At 43.7% G+C, this 16484-nt stretch overlaps 1 long non-coding RNA gene across 1 annotated transcript; it reads left to right on the forward strand.

Annotated features, from left to right (window-relative positions):
* The first annotated feature begins 6562 nt into the window (after positions 1–6562).
* LOC134477796 (uncharacterized) lies at positions 6563–15260 on the forward strand. Its single transcript, XR_010049989.1, has 2 exons — positions 6563–6693; positions 12684–15260. It is a non-coding gene; the product is annotated as an uncharacterized LOC134477796 (long non-coding RNA).
* Positions 15261–16484: the final 1224 nt, after the last annotated feature.

Here is a 16484-nt window from a genome sequence, read left to right on the forward strand (position 1 = left end):
CTCTACAGTATTGTCAAACGTCGCCACCTCCAGATGTAGAAATTGAGGCTCAATGGGGTGCAGTAACATGTTCCGCATCTCAGAAACATAGAATTTGATTTTAAAATAGTAGGAAGGGGATTCAGGTTTGTGGTGTCACATCACTTTATCTGCTTTTCAGTGTTGATTGCACATTTGGTTTCATTAACACTTGAGCATGGAGGACTCACTGATAATGATGAAATGCAGGACTTTGAAGACATAAGGATCAGAAATCACGCTATGTGGTTCAATAATTTCTGAAGACATAAGAAGACCCAGGGCATGTGTGTGTGTGTGTGTGTGTGTGTGTGTGTGTGATCCATTTCATGATTTAAAAAGCAATTATGACTTGACTGCAGGTTTCACCAAGTCCTACCACTTGGAATAATGTTTATAAGTGCTGGGGGCTGGGGATTTAGCTCAGCGACATAAGCGCCTGCCTTGTAAGCAGGCAGTCGTGAGTTCGATCCCTGGTACCGATAAAAATGAAAAAGACAAAAAAAAAAAATGTTTATAAATGCTTTACTGCATTTGTTGCTGAACCAGATTGCCATATTCATTTATGTATTCTATTTGTTTCTTATATTGCTCATCCAGGCATTCTATCTTTTTGTTTATTTCCTCCAATTTTTTAAACTGTGTTCTCTTTAGATATATTCAGAATCTCTTTCATTTCTTTTATCATTTCTTGTTTTACCTGGGAGATTATTTCGAGTTTGAATTCCTGTAAAGCTGAATTCCTATATCTCATGAATTCCTATATCTCAGAAGTAAGCAGGCCAGTCATGTTTCTCTTCTGTCAGAAGAGATTTGGTAAACCTAACCAGGAAAAACCCAAGCTATGAAGTTTAAAAAGTTTAACAGTATCGAACTGAGCAAAAGCAATTTCCTGTTATTAAAATAAAAAGCATTAACCCTTGTACCACTGAGTCATGAGGGAAAGTGGCCGACTGCTTGGGTTCTATGGGGTGTCTGTTGGAGGAAGTAAGTGTATTTCAGGGAGCACAATTTAAACAAAGGAGGGAGGGCAGGTCACATCGTGTGGGATTAGATCCTGCTGCGTGTTGTCTGCACTGCTGTGAGAGAGAGAGGTTCTCTGCGTTAGTGTTTCAGACTAATATTCTCAAAATCAAAGACTCAGATATTTCATTCTAGTCTGCTTTTATATTAACTGTGGATACCTTCATTTTTCGTTTAAATACTCAAGCTTCATAGATGTATAGAAGTAGCCTGTAACCCTAATGAACATTTAATAGCTGTTGGTTATTAGTCAAATCTTTGACATTTCTGTGCTTCAGTTTTCTCCACATATACAGGAATACAACTGAAATATATGTCTATATGTCTATATAGACACTCAGCAATAACTGAGACAGTATAGAAAAAGTGCTGTGCTCAGATCCTGGAGCATAACAGACACCCAGGTGTTGCTGTCACCACCACAATCATCATCATCCAAAGCCACACCCCAGAGCCTGGAAACACTTTCAGTTAACAATGGAGTCAGGGTCCAACTGACAGCAAAGGTTGGCGGGGCTGTGGGGAAAAAGGAACCCTTCTCCCCTGTTGGTGGGAGTGCAGACTGGTGTGACCACTGTGGAAATCAGTGTGGAGATTCCTCAATACTAGGATTGGACGTTCCATTCAATCCAGTTGTTCCCCTTCTGGGTATTTTCCTAAAATAACTGAAAACATCATGGTATGGCAGTATATGTGCACCTGTGTTTATGGCGGCACAATTTGTAATAGCTAAAACTTGGAAGCAACCCAAATGCCCATCATCACAGAATGGATAAAAGAGATGTGGTATTATTGCACAATGGAATATTATTCAGCTATAAAGGATAATCTTGAGGCAGCTTGAGAACTTGAGACTATACTCATAAGTAAAATAAATCAATCTCACATTTGTAAATATTGTAGTGTAAATATCCCTAGTGTAAAAAAAACCCGAATGAGTAACAAGATCTGAAATGTACAATCAATATTATGTTAATGAAAGGTAAGGAAAGTGCTCAAAAGGAAAGAACAACTGGGATGGGGAAAGGAGAGAAAGAAGAAGGAAAAAGACTTTATATATATATATATATATATATATATATATATATATATGATAGATAGCTATACTATTAATCTCTGTTAGTTCATCCAAAATAAGTTTATGCTTTCATAGTTTGATTGTTTGATCATTTTTATGCCTAAACCTTGTAACCTGAACAACTACTTCTAAGATAACAATATGCAATATATTAATTAGTGTTAATTTCTACCATTGTTTTGAAATTCTCTATCATTACTAGCCTTTCCCCTGTTTTTCCTTATTTTAAATAACACAAAACCAATGGAAGCAAAGATGCCGCTCTGAGCTACAGCTACATCACAGGCTGAGTTTCCTTGGATGCACACAGAGCTGTCTGTCTTAGACAAGAAGACTCAGCTTCGCTGTGGAGGGTACCTGACAGCAGCCAGTTCTTTGGATCAACTCTGGATGGAAATGAGCGTGTGATCATCACAGACCGTGATGGCTGAGTACAGACAAACTGGCTGGCACTGGAGCTGCTGTCTGCAGGTGGGTTTGCAGCAGAGCTACCCTCCCCAGTCACATGGCAAACTGTCTTGAACAGGCCAGGGTGGTTCACTGGAAATAATATCTCGCTTTCTGTACACACCTGCAGAGCACTAGAAAAGATACAGCTCATTTTTACTATTAGATGTTGTATATCAGATGGGGAATATTCAACATTTGATGGCCTCTCTCTTACTCCTTCCTCTGAAATGATCAGAATTCTTTGCTAGACAGACTTGCAGCAGCTGGCAGGTTCTGTTACTATTTTCTATTTTCAATTGTTTAATCTAATTTTATTATTTTTAAATGTCTCTTGTTCAATGTTTTAATTGCACCAAGTTACTGGGTACAGTATGAGAACGCACGTGTTCTGACAAAGAACACACAATGTTTCCATCTAAAACATTTTTAAAAGATTTTAATGTATAACGACTGCACATATTTTGGAGGTACAGTGTGACATTTAACACATAAATAAGGCATATATGGATTAATCCAGAACACATTATTATTTTCTTTGTCTGCACCTCCTTCCTTTGTTAATAATTATCTCTGAAGTAATTTTATGCTTGTGATGCTTATGTAGGTTACGCTGAGGTTTAATATACACTGCTGCACTTCCTCCTACCTTAACTGTGGGTGGATACCGTTAATAAGCATGGATGAGAGGCTGGGTGATTTGTCCAAGTTCATACAACCAAAAGGAGCCTGACTTCAATATTTTTCTTCTCCAAATCTAGTACTTTTTTATTCCATCTCAATGCATTATCTCTTCAGGTGTAAAAGAATAACTTATTTGGCCTTCAAAACTATCGAAAAATGCACTCTGGTATGAAAAATCCTCCTTGGTACCATTTCAATAAAACCTTACCTTAATTATGCAAAATAACTCACTGAGAGCGAAACTTTGCTTGAATGAGCTTAGAAAGCGCTGCGCAGTGGTCTCAGTGGGAGGTTTTAGTGGGAAGATATTCATGTTCAGCAGTCTCCAAGCCTGAGCTACAATTTTTCTCTCACTAAATGGATTCTAAGAGTTCGCTGGTTGCTCTGCGTGGCCCCCGTGTGGCCCCCTCCTCACCAGTAAATAGAATTGTGGAGACCAAATCTAATCATCTCACTGTGCTGCCAAGTCCTCTACCTGCAAATCTTAACAGAGCTGTCCTTGGTGTGACCCTTCATTGGACTCACAGTTTAGTAGAGCATGCTCCTGGGTGTGTCTGCATGTGTCATGGTCGTGTGACCTTGGGGCTTTCTGTGGTCCCCAGTCCCTTCTTCTCTGGCACTGTTTCCCGGCCACGATGAACTGAGACAGTTTGTTCCACCGTGCCCTTCCCCGTGATGTTTCTACCTTAGAACCAGCTATCCTGGACAGAAGCTGTGAGCCAATTCAACCTTTCTTGCTCCACACTGTGGGTGCTGGGTGTTGTGTCCATTGCGGGGAAAGCTGGCTAATTCTTGGCCTCTTTCTCTAGGTTAATTTCCTCCATGATTGCAGAACTTCGAACCTTTCCTTAATAGAACCCCCCTAAGCTGGTAGGCATATATGTATCGCTATTTTCACTTACATTTCATCAGGACCCCCTCTAGTCCAGGGGGGCAAGGAAGGACCCTGATTTTACTTACTTTTGGCATCTCAGCCACTGTCGCTCTATCTGGCCCTTAGTAAATGCTTCATACAAATATTACAGGCTTATAAATAATGACTGACTGAGGAGTTCATGCATAAATTATTTCTGAGCAAGTCTTAATTTTTCCCAGTGGTACTTCAAGTTAATCATTTGTTTTTGTTTGTTTTATTCTGAGCCTCTTCAGAGGTTGTTACGGTGTTGAGGGTCTGCCCTTAGAAGGAAGAAATGTAGATCCATGGAACCCCGTCTCTGCAAGAGTTGTCTCCATCTTTCCTGAGTGCTCATCACCAGATGCCATCTGAAATGAAGTTCTCCCAAGAGCCCAGATGAGAGGCAAGTGCCATACCTTCAAACCTTCACAGCTGTTGGCTAAGCAACCACTTTTCTGTATAAATTTGTAGCCTCAGTTGTTTAACTGTAGTAACAGAAAAATGACTGATCAGTGCTTTCCAGATGGTGGAGGTGGGGTATACGGAAGGTTTCTGCTGCTCTCAGCTCAGCTTGGTTTGATGGCTGAGCTCTAGGCCAAGGAGACTGGAAGAGCCATGCTCCTCACTGCTACCTTAGCACCATCCATCCTTCACCCAAGTGGCAGGCAGAAACTACCCCGAGGGAAGCCATTCTCATAGCAATGCAAAGAACAAGAGCTGGACATAAGACTTCAAGGCCTGCCTCAGCACTGGGGCCCTTCCCCTTCCTAGGTCACCAAAGTAAAGGCACGAGGAAACACATTCTCCCCGGGAAGAAGCTGCTAAGGCTGTAGGTGTGGAGGAGGATGAGAACTGAGCTAATTATTCAAGCTCCACAGTGGCTATGTATTCATTTTTCTCTGGCTGCCAGAAAAAAGTACACAAGCTGGATGGCTTAGTACAACTAAGATTTATTCTTGCACAGTCCTGGAAGCTAGAAATCTGCAGTCAAGGCATTGGCCGAGTCATGCTTCTTCCGCCAACTCTTGGGAAAGAACAGTCCCATGCTCCTCAGCGACTGTGGGCCATCTTCGTACTTTTCACAGCACAGCTACATCTCTCCAACCTCTGCTCTCATCTGTGTCTCAGCTTCCTGTCATGGTTGACTTTTTCTCATGGAAGTGTGTGCCTCCAAGTTTCCTTAGAAGGGTACCTACCGATCATCAGATTTAGAGTCACCCTAATCCAATGTGATCTCATCTAAACTTGACTACATCTGCATAGATTCTGTCTGCAATGAGGTCATACTTGCACATGCATGTGTGTGTGTGTATGTTTGTGTGTGTGTGCGCTCAGGGGCACAGGGGTAGAAGTGGGGACCTCTGGTAGGCACTTAAAAAGCAAAGGAAAGGAATTACTGTAAAAGTGCAGGTGCAGAGGTACAGTAGGTTTACTGTAGAATTCACTGAGGAACACTCATAATCCAGGGCCGGCGTAACTCACGGATTCCTGGAGCGGATGAAACACTGTTTTCACGCGTGCAAACCCCCACAGTGATTTTCATCCTCGATGCGTGTGCGAAGGGTGGTGGGCTAATGAGGATGGCGGGAGTGACACTGAGTGGGAAAAAATAAGGAAACATAGGCAGGGTGTTTTGCAGGGTTCTAGACATTTGTGAACATGATTATAACCAAAAGCCATCGTTGACTCAAAGTTCTGTCTTCATCCAATTCTGGGAAGGAATGACCGTGTGCCGAGCTGAGAGAAAAAAGGTGCTGACACCGAATACAGCGTTTCAGGCACGTGACGCAGGAAACCAGTTTAATAGGAACTCACATTTAATGCGCAGCTAAATTTAACAGTCAGAATTCAAATGGGGTTGCATTCTCAAGTTAAAATTGTAGTGTAAAAATCAGAAATGGCCAGTCTTGCATTTGAAAATGTCTTAAATTGCCCATGAAATATGGAAATGAACTGTAATTATGTGATACAACCTTGTAGACTAATTTCCTACTATGCCTAAATTAGAGCACTAGGGGAAAGACCACAAGGAAAGTCTTTATGCAAATGTATGTGTGTTTAAGAAATTCCTCCTTAAAATAATAAAGTCCTAGTTCTGAATAAGGGTAGGGATAGACGGTTGTGTTTTTTTTTTTTTTCTTCTAGATACTAATGTCTTAATAAGCTGTTTGGTTTCATGAGGATTAAATGAGGAAATTAAAATTCTCCATCTTAGAGTGGAGGTAGGTCTCTAAATATATGGGTCTATTGCACAATAGATTTAACCTACTAGATGAGTTAAGTGCACATTTAGTGGTTAAGATGCGCCAGGAACTCTTCCAGTGCTTTAGGAACATTCAGGCACTCTGGCGCTGGAGACTGTGAGCTTACCCACCATACTCTCCTGCTTTTCTGAATTTCACCCATTTATTTCCTCCAGATGCTCTATGGAGAGCAGCAGACCAAAGCCAGAACGTGGAGCAGGACGCAGTGCTTGCAACGGTAGCCTACGATGTGCCTGTGTGCTTCTGCTCCTGTAGAAAAGACCCCAGTCTTCTCTCTGAAGGAGGTGTGTGTTGTCTTGTTCTCTCAGGGCAGGAGAAAAACAAAACAAATAAACAAAACCAAAAATAATTGTGTATCATGTTGCTGAAAAAGGAAAGGATGGAGTTGAGCTTCTGTGATTAGAGTTGAGGAAAGTCTGCCTGTCAGTGGCCAGAAAGTGAAAGTCTGAGAGTGCTCACAGTCAGGGTAGGCAAAGGCTCTGACGTGGCTGCAAATAGATCACTGTCCTCGTCAACCTGAAGGTGTGATCTAGGGCTCAATTCTAAGGTCTGCGGATGCAAAGGAGTAAGAGATAAGTGGGACATGGAAGATGATTTAGTTTGCACTTGGAGAGAAAGATCGAAGAGTCCCGAGATGTCCCAGATGAGGTGAGCCCAGCGGCTGCACAGCTGGTCCCCTCTGCAAGCCTCCCCCAGCTGGTGGTGAGTGTCAGTGGAGACATGGATTGGGGACATGTATTTCTGTGATATTTGTTTCACTCAGGGATCCCAAGAGCTGGAAATATGCATCTTATGGGGTAGTGGATGTTCTGGGCTAATTTTTGCCCCCTTATTTTTAACTGTGTTGCAGTCAGAGATTGCAAAAACAATTTCACATAGGACACAGAGTTGATAGTAGTATTTTATGCTAGTTACCCAGAGTCAGAAACAAGCAGTGCAGAAAATCTGTCCACACTAGAGACCTACAGAATCTGGCCAAGGGCCTGGATCCCACAGCAATGTCCTACATGAGTCCACCTGAAGACCTAAAGCCCGTGACAGTGCCCCCAAAAGTCCATGGAGGCCTAGAACCTACAACAATGCCTTGTGCAAGTATTTTTCATGGATCTGCACTGGACAGGCCCAAAGGTCAGTGATGGAAGCTAGAAAATCTGCGCAGTGTGAAGGACCTGTGCAGTAGATGGAAGGTTCTGGTCTGGAGCCAAGAAGCAACACTCAAAGTAAGGACCAGGGCTGTCCTGAAAAGTACCACAGCCATCCTCAGGAACACTGAGGTCCCAATCTCCTCTGACGGTGAGAACAGCCAAGTACATATCAAGAAGCCAGCATGACAAGCTCCTCCTGGAGATTGAACAGCACACATCTTCTCCTCCGGAGCCAGGAAGTGATGCTCAATGTTAGGACCAGAGGTCCCCGAAAGAGAACTGCAGCCACTCTCAGTGACAAGGTCCCGAGCTCCTCCAATAACAGCCAAGTTCATGTCAGGGAAGCCAGCATGACAAGCTCCTCCAGGAGAACCAACAGCACCAAATAACACCACTTAGGAGAACCCACAATGCTAAACTGTGCTCTTCCTCTCCAGGTCTCCTTTTTATGCTGACAACAGTCCTTAGGTAGGCCCTCTACACTCAGCACCATGCTGATTCAGTTCAGCTGGTGTTTAAATTGACCACCAGTTTTCAATCCACCACAAACTGTGAACAAAGTAGTCTCTATTAGGTGCTGTAGATGATGCCAGTGTGTATTCTTTAAGGTCATGTCAGTATTCTCATACAAACCTTTCACCATTTCTTGGGGTCCTTTATCGCATTTCCTGGCCAAATGCTGGAAGCAACCTCACAGATTGTCCAAGTCCTGGCTCCTAATTGGTTCTGCCTTCTGTGTACTGCATTAGTGATGCTATCTTTTGAGACACAGTGACAAAATAAAAGTTCCCTGGATCTTGGGAATGTAGAATTGTGTGTAAAATGTGCCTCTCACTATAGTATACGGTAGCAGAAAATATTAAAACAAAATAAGTAATATCCCTGGTCATGGTTTTCTCATCTATAACTTTGCTTTTTGTAATTATGCTTTCAAATAATAATTGTTTTCATTCACTTAAAGCCACAAAACTTTAAGAATATCACCTCTTGTGGAAGTTCAAAATATATCCATTCCAGATGTCTCATCTGGATGGACAATAATCCATCCTTTGCAGAGTCCTTTTGAGGAAGATCACATGTATATGATGCATATATATGTTTCATATATGTGTATACACAAATATTAACAAAGAAAAGAGTTAGGATCCTGGCTTCATCAACATTTCTCAACTAACACAGTTTCTGCAGCTGAAGTCGTCTGAGAAATGATGACCACCCAGTGGTTCTATCTCCAGGATGTCTGCCAGGGTGGGCTGTGTGTATCTGAGACAGCTTGGGGTTGGACTGTCCACTCCAAGCTAGCCCCATACACCTAGAAGCTGTTGGTAGATGTTGACCCCGCCCAGCATGGACCTCAGCTTGGGACGGCTGGATTGAACTCGAAAAACCCTCCTTCTTTAGAGAGTGATTCCAGAGATGACAAGGGGAAGCCACAATGTCTGCTACCAGAAGCCAGACTCCAAGTCCAGCCCATCCCCACACTGAGACAGGTGGGGCTCCACCTTGCAAGGACATTGTCTTGGAATGGATGTAGTTTGAACTTCCACAAGAGGTGATACACTCAAAGTTTTGTAACTTTAAGTGAATGAAAACAATTATCATTTGAAAGCATAAATAGCATACTGTCCTACTGTACCCTTCAGTCCTCAGCATGGCGCTGGGCATGCCCCAGTCTTCTTAAACAACGAGCTTGATGAATTGCCAATTGAATTTTTTGTCTTGTCTGAGGTGTTGTGGTAAGCATTTTGGGTGGACTATCACATTTAGTCTTCACGATGACCGTGGAAAAATGAGTGCCAGTCTATTATTGCCCTCATTTTATAGATGGAAATGTTTACAGAGGGAAACCTAAGCATGAATAGAGAAGTTAAACTGTTGGATACTCATATATGGAAGGTTTCATATTTTGGGGTTTTTCTGTTTATTTTTGTTTTGTTTTGCAATGCTGTGGGTTGAATCCAGGGCCACTGTGCTAAGCTGCGTCTTCAGCCATATGTGTGTGTGTGTGTTTCAAGACAGTACCTCACTAAGTTGTCCAGCCTGGACTCAGTGTTGTGATCCTCCTGCCCCAGGTCCCCAGGGCAGGGATTACAGGTGGGTACCACACCCCTGGCTCATCATGGAAGGTTTTGATAGGAGCAGGAGCTGCTCTTAATTCTTCTGCCCTAGAAGGCAGTTTTTAGCTATCTTATTGTGGTCTTTCTCCAGTCAAGGCCTCCAGAATTATTCATACGAAATACTTTTGCCTCTGAATAATATTTGAAATGTGAAGTCTTTATTTTTCTTTCTGGTCTAGATTTCCCTAAAAATTCGCAAGCAAAATTTCCCAAGGTTGAAAGACAGGAGCTCCTCATTTACACTCTTCTGTGTCCACCATTCAGTTACAAATAAAACAAAACAAAGCAAACCTAAAGCCCTTCTAGATTCTTGTTTTGGATTTCAGCTTTTTCCTTGAAATTTTGATGTTCAAAGGTCCTATGGCTGCATCAAAGTTAGAAAACCACCAGATTCGACTTTCCCAGGTGTCACTTTGTGCTGATTACAAGAGCCCCGCAGTCTCCCTGCCTGCGCATCAGGACAGAAGTTAGAGACCTCGTCCATCAACTCCATCCCTGCCAGTGGCTCCCTTGGCTTGCCTGTGTGCATCCCTTCACCACTGTCCTCATTCTCGGTCTGATGAGGACTGAGATTGAAGCTCTGGTATGGTCCCTTAACAGGGGCCACATCTCCAGTCCCTCTCACTTCTAAATTATCTTATGTACAATGGCCACATAAATCCCCAAGAGCCTCTTCTGCGGCTCTGCCACTGTGTTGCTAAAATAAACCTTCCATTGGCTGTGTCCCTTTCCCAGGGCCGCAGCAGTGCCGCAGGTCTTAGGCTATAGCATTAGATTTTTTCAAAGAGTGCTCTAAAAGAAGTTGTTTTCTTTACTAATAGAATTTCCTGAGTGCTTTGATGTGCTAATAGGCAATGAGAATCTTTTCAGAGAGGGAGGAAGGCAAAACAGGACCCGGAGGTTTTGTCACCCAGGCTTGTGTGACAAGAACATTTCAGATCATGGAACTCTCTAGGCTGATCCACTTGGGGATGCTTCCTGTTTCCTATCGTTATGGCCTCCCCCCTCCCTGATACCTTTCACCTGGTGATAAGTCTTCTCCTTACAATTCACTTCAACATGTGAAAGCCCAGAACTCATCCCGATAGGCTTGACTCTGTCGCCTTTGAGCTCCAATCTCAAACTCCCCAGATCTTCTGTTTCAGAGTATCAAGATCTCTGCAGAAAGAGACAGAGAGACAGAGAGACACAGAGAGAGAGAGAGATCACTTTCTTTACTGAAAGACTGGTATGATAAAGCCACAAACCAACATAATTTCTTCAGGGTCCAAAACCTGTATCTGTACATATCTGACAAGTGCCAATCAACCCTTGGTTAGATGGGACTCCTTGGAGCACGTCCAGTTGTAAACCTGACTGCTATCCCAGATATTGCCCCTCTGGCTGGGACAGCCTTGTCTTCTAGATTCCCCAGTGAAATTCCATCCATTTTTTTCTGGAAAACTCCAGTGGTTGCACACTGTGTCCTTCCCATACCCATCATGATTCCCCTCATTAAAACATCCCCCAAGTCCAGGCCACTGAGCCCTTAGTTGCATCTGTGGATTTTATTTGATCATCTTTTTATAGCCTAAGTGCTGGAGAGTGGCACAAGGGGAAGGGTCTTGATGCTGCCAGCTTTGAAGCATCTGTAGGGGTCTCCAAGGCAGAGCTCATTAGTTAAAACTGTACTACTGGATTGGTTAGAGCAATAAATAACTTATTTAAAGATATTCTAATGCTTGGGGGAGTCCAATCCTTCTAGATCTTAATGAAAAGTAAATCATTTTCTAAATGCTTTGTAATTTGCATGATAACTTTTTCTTCTTTTGAAGGCAGGGAATTTCATTATTATGCAGAGTAATATTATATTCCTTTGATGCTTTTAGCCTGTATCACCTGAAGAAACAGAAAGAGACCATATCTCTTCTAAATATGGTTTCCTTGGTTTTATAAAGAGAATACTGAAGGCCATTGAAGCAAGCAAACAAACAGTCAGGTGCTAGAAATGGAGACATGGGTGATACGTGTTTCCTATGGTACTCTGGCCTTGTGCATTTACTCATTAATATGTTCATGTGTGAAACATTTTCAGAGCATGCAGTATGTGTCAGAAGCTTGCATGGTGGGGTGTGTGTTAGGATCAATTCCCTGGAAATAGATTCAGAGACTGGAAACTGAGAATTGCATGAGTTTAGTACGCAATATCCTTGGGACATACAACTAAAAGACAGTAAGGCCATAGGATTGGGGAGGTAGAGAAGTGATTGCACCTGAGACTTAATCCAGTCCTACCAGGAGTTCTGGGCTCGGGATGACCCTTTAACACCATCCCAAAGCAGCCAGGATACCAGGCCTCTGTGTGTCCAGTCATCTGGTCATTAGTGGCCCATTCTTTCTGTGTTTTGCAACCTAGGACAAGGCTGAATGAAGGGCACAGCTTTGAGCTGTCGGCAGTTCATTAGTACCCCCCAGCTGGGAGGAGGGAAGAAGTCTGAGGGAGGACACAGCACCCACTCCTGGGATGTAACAGGGACAAGGACTCATCTGACTCATCGATGCCCTGGAAAGCGGACAGTGAGGTTGAGGATTAGGGCAGGCAGAGCAGCTGTGCTGACTGCTAGGCCCTGTGAATTGCCCAGAGGAGATGGCTACAGAGCCTGCATGCCCAGGTCCTGCACCTGAAATCAGTCAGGGATCGTCCCCATCAATCCTCCTGGCATGGGATCATCAAGAGATCAGGCTGAGCCCTGTACCCAACACCAATTTCCTGACATGAGGTCAAATTGTTTCTTCAGGGACAGCATAGAGCTGATGTCACAAAGAAGCCATGAAGGCTGGTGGCCATTAAACTCAGCCACACTGAGTCTTTCCATTGGTCAGTCTTGGGCTGGCAGGAGTCTTCCTCTCGTATTTCAGCCGGCCTGTATTCTCTACTGAGTGCTTCTTTAGCACTTTCTATTTCCTTCTTTTATGCTAAATGAATGTCAAACTTTCATGTTTATCTATTTCTCTGTCCAATTCATTGAACAGGACAACAACAGCCCAGACATCATCGCTGGTCCCTGAGCAGCTGGTGACACTGGTCTAGTCCGGGAGCCACGATAACAAATATGCACGGGCACGGAGCTAAGCGTAAGTGTGGAAGAACTCTGAGCACTGCAAGGCATCCAGCCCGGGTGTAGGTGTCCTGAAACATCTTCTCGGAGGGCTGATGGCAGTCATGGCACAAAAGGGAGTCTGTGGAAAGCGTTAGAGAAAGGACCTTACCTGGACAGGAGGAGCAGCCTGCGTGAGGAGCCGGTAGTCAGGGGAAACTCCCCCTGTCGGGAATGGTTGAATGGGAAGGGCCATGGGAGAAGTAGTCCAGAAGCTAAGAGAGGGCCTGACACCAGCAATGGACCTGCAGGAGCAAGGACGCCAGCCCAGCAGTTGGGGATTTGACCAGGATCATCCTGACAATCACAGTTGCCATCAGGGAGTCACATGATGTAATTTGCACTTCAGGAGGATCATTCTGGCTGCTGCTTGGAGGAAGGATTGGAGGTAAAGAGCAAGGAGGCCTCCTCTGGGGTCCCCATGGGTGCCGGGTCATTAGTTTCAAGTGAGAGATGATGATTAGAACGGAGGCATGTCAGGTGGAACGGATGGACCTGAGCGCTATTAAGGAGGCAGAGTCCATAAGGTGTGACTGATGGGAGATCAGTCCTCAGGGAAAAAGAGGCGTCAACCTCAGATTTGTCTTTGAGCCAAAGCCTGCTGCAGGGGCGGGCGGAAGGGATCTCAGCGTGTCAGGCTAAAGCAAGGGAACCAATGAGAGCCATGATGAACAACATCCCTAGTGCAGGGACCCACTAAGGAGAAAAGGAAAACAGACTAACGGACCAAACTTCTACAGAAAGAAAAATGGCATTATAGGATCCTAGGAAATAAGATACACTATACTCAGACAACTTCAATTACCTTTTATTTCAAGAATGCCAATGAGAAGGGAGGACCTGCATTTACCCACTAAAATATTACAATCTGGGCTCACTGAGATGTCACAGCATGGCAGCACCTTGTCAGTATTTTTGGTTCCTATGTGTGTAGTGCTTTGACCTCACAGATACTATCTTAGAGCCTGATTTCTATCCTTCCCATAACTCTAAAGGTAGAAGTTGCTGCTCTCCAAATATACAGAAGTGGGAGCAGAGGCTTGGAGAAGTCCAGTGACTTTCCTTTCCAAGTGGCAGAGTTCAGTCTAGAACATTCCTTCTGTTCAGGGCTGTGCTTTCTGCCCCAGCACCCACCGTTTACCAGGCCATTAGACCGCACAAAGAGGAAATCATTCGGTGTGAATGCTGAGTGCTTCTGGTCGAAAAGGGCTCTCTCTGCTGCTATGAGATGGCCTATGTGCTTAGAAGTAATAAGTTAGGGGTGGGGTGTGTGTGGTTATGCTCAGAGAGCCCCAGCAACGCCTAGTTCCCCTGTATGAGCTTCAAAAATGTCACCTAAGCATCAGTGCTGCCAGAGAGCACACAGAGCTGTGGGGACCTTCCTGGGCACCCTTCAGCCAGGCATAGACCACAGGAGCTGGGATCCTCTGGATCCTTGTACTGTGTAGCATCTGAGAAGCTGCACTTTGTCTCGCTTCCTGGGCTGTATCTTGTAGCCAAGTGAACTAAACATAGAGCGCTTCCTCCCCTTCATAGAATTCGTGAGGTTATAACCACGCTGAACAGAGCGGGCACCCTGACTAGAGAAGGGGAGGGGAGGAGAGAAGGGAGGCAGCCCCTCCTGAAATTTTCTTTGTCAAGCTCCTTCCTGTGGTGGCCTCAGGCCATACGACAGCTTCCTGTTTTGGCAGGTACTTTTGGGGTCAGGTTTCAATTATAACCAGGATAGTGGTTCCTAATCTGATAATTTAGGGAAGAAGATGAAGTTGAATATGGTTGTGGATTAGCTTGAGTAGCATTTTTTCCCCTATAAACACACATGTATAGGTGCACTGCCCTTCCAGCACATGCATCTGTATGCCTCACAGGCATTGCTGTGGGTCAGATATGCTTTGAATGTATTCCCCAAGAGTTCGTGTGTGTTGGAAGCTTGGTTGTTAGGGTGGCAGTGTTAGGAGAGGGTGTGGAACTATTAAGAGATGTGACCCAGTGGGAGATCCCCAAGTAACTAGGGGAGCTGCGCTAGGAAGAGATTAAGGAAGCTCTCAGGAGACAACATAGCTACTCAGGAGGCTGAGGCAGGAGGGTTGTAACCTGGAAGCCAACCTGGACAACTTAGTAAGACTCTATCTCAAAACAAAACATGCTGGACATGTTGCAGCCTGGGTTCAATCTCCAGTGCTAAAGCAAAACAGAACAAAACAAAACAAAAGTAGACCTCAGGGACTCCTTGGGCTCTTGCCAGAGTGAGTTGTTGAGGAGCAGGCTCAGCCTCGGCCCTGGTTTCCCATTGCACACCTGCTCTCTTTCCCCCACGTGCACTCCCACACTGGGACACTGTCCACTTGTATGTCCTCACTGGGGCCAAACCAATAATGGGTCCTCCACCCTCTGCTTCATCTTGGACATCAGCATTGCGAGCTAATAATAAACTCTTTTATTTACAAAGTCAGCTTGTCTCATATGAGCATTTTAATATAGTACCAAAACCAGACAAATACATGTTGTCAGCGGTGCTTTGTAATCTTTGTTGCCATGGGTGCTTAGTGGCTTTTTTTCTTGCATTCTTCCTCGTTACCTTTTCCTCTACAGAGCTCTTCCATCCTGGACCACCCTACCCACTTCCTGAGTCCTGGGCTGTCTCTGAAATGGCCATAATATTGAGAAGAAACTACAAATTACCGTGATAAATACTGAACACAGGGAAATCACAGAACGCCTCTAATTTTATTGAGAGAAGTAATAATAATAATAATTATATCATTTAAAAATATTTTACACACAGTAACTCAACAATGTGTTGGGATTAAATTACATTACAATACAAGGATTCTGCAACATTTTTCAGTGACAATTTAGCTATTAGTTACGCTTCTTTTTCACTGCCTTCGGTGGCATTGAGTTGAATACTCTGTGCCGGGCTCAGAATGCTAATTTTACACCTTTATCTGCACGCTTTCACATGTAGGGGAAGGACCTCGTCTTACACTGTCATGCGTCATCTTGGGGCCATGACTACTTTGTTCTGTGCTCATTCTACTCATGACAATGTCTTCTCCCCTCCTAGAATCTTCCTGACCACAGAATCTGCCCAAGGTGGCTGTTCTCGGTGACTTTCCCCTCCGCCACGTTCTTGTTTATGTTGTATTTGACAAATGTGTCCACTCTGATGCTGTCTCCTGTGATTGCAGCAAAGAGAAAGTGGGTGATCTGTGATTCTTGGCATGGCCCTGATGAAACCTCTCCTGCTCCTCTCTTTAGACAGAAGCAAACTGTAATAAGAATAGTTCTGAGAACATTCACATTTATTTAATTCAAAATTAGGATGCTATGAACCTTTTTTCTACAAACACATGATACAAGAAATGCGATGTCAGAATTCTATGGGGAAAATCCTAAGGGATCCACAAGAAAAAAGCTGTTAGAAATAATGAATGAGTTTACCTGGTCACAGGTTATCAGATCAATATACAAAAATCAATTGTAATTTTATGTGCTAGCAATGAATAATCTCAAAATGAAATTTAGAAAGCAATTCCAGCCATAATATTTCCAAAAAGAGAACAGAATCATTAGGAATGCATTTAATGCAAGATGCGTAAGACTTGTAACACTGAAAATATCAAAACCAAAGTGACAGGAATAAAAGTCCGTCTAAGTAAATGGAGAGAAATTC

Source organism: Cavia porcellus, unplaced genomic scaffold, assembly GCF_034190915.1.
Source record: "Cavia porcellus strain 051 isolate PalLab524CR breed Dunkin Hartley unplaced genomic scaffold, mCavPor4.1 scaffold_10, whole genome shotgun sequence".
Taxonomy (NCBI): Eukaryota; Metazoa; Chordata; class Mammalia; order Rodentia; family Caviidae; genus Cavia; species Cavia porcellus.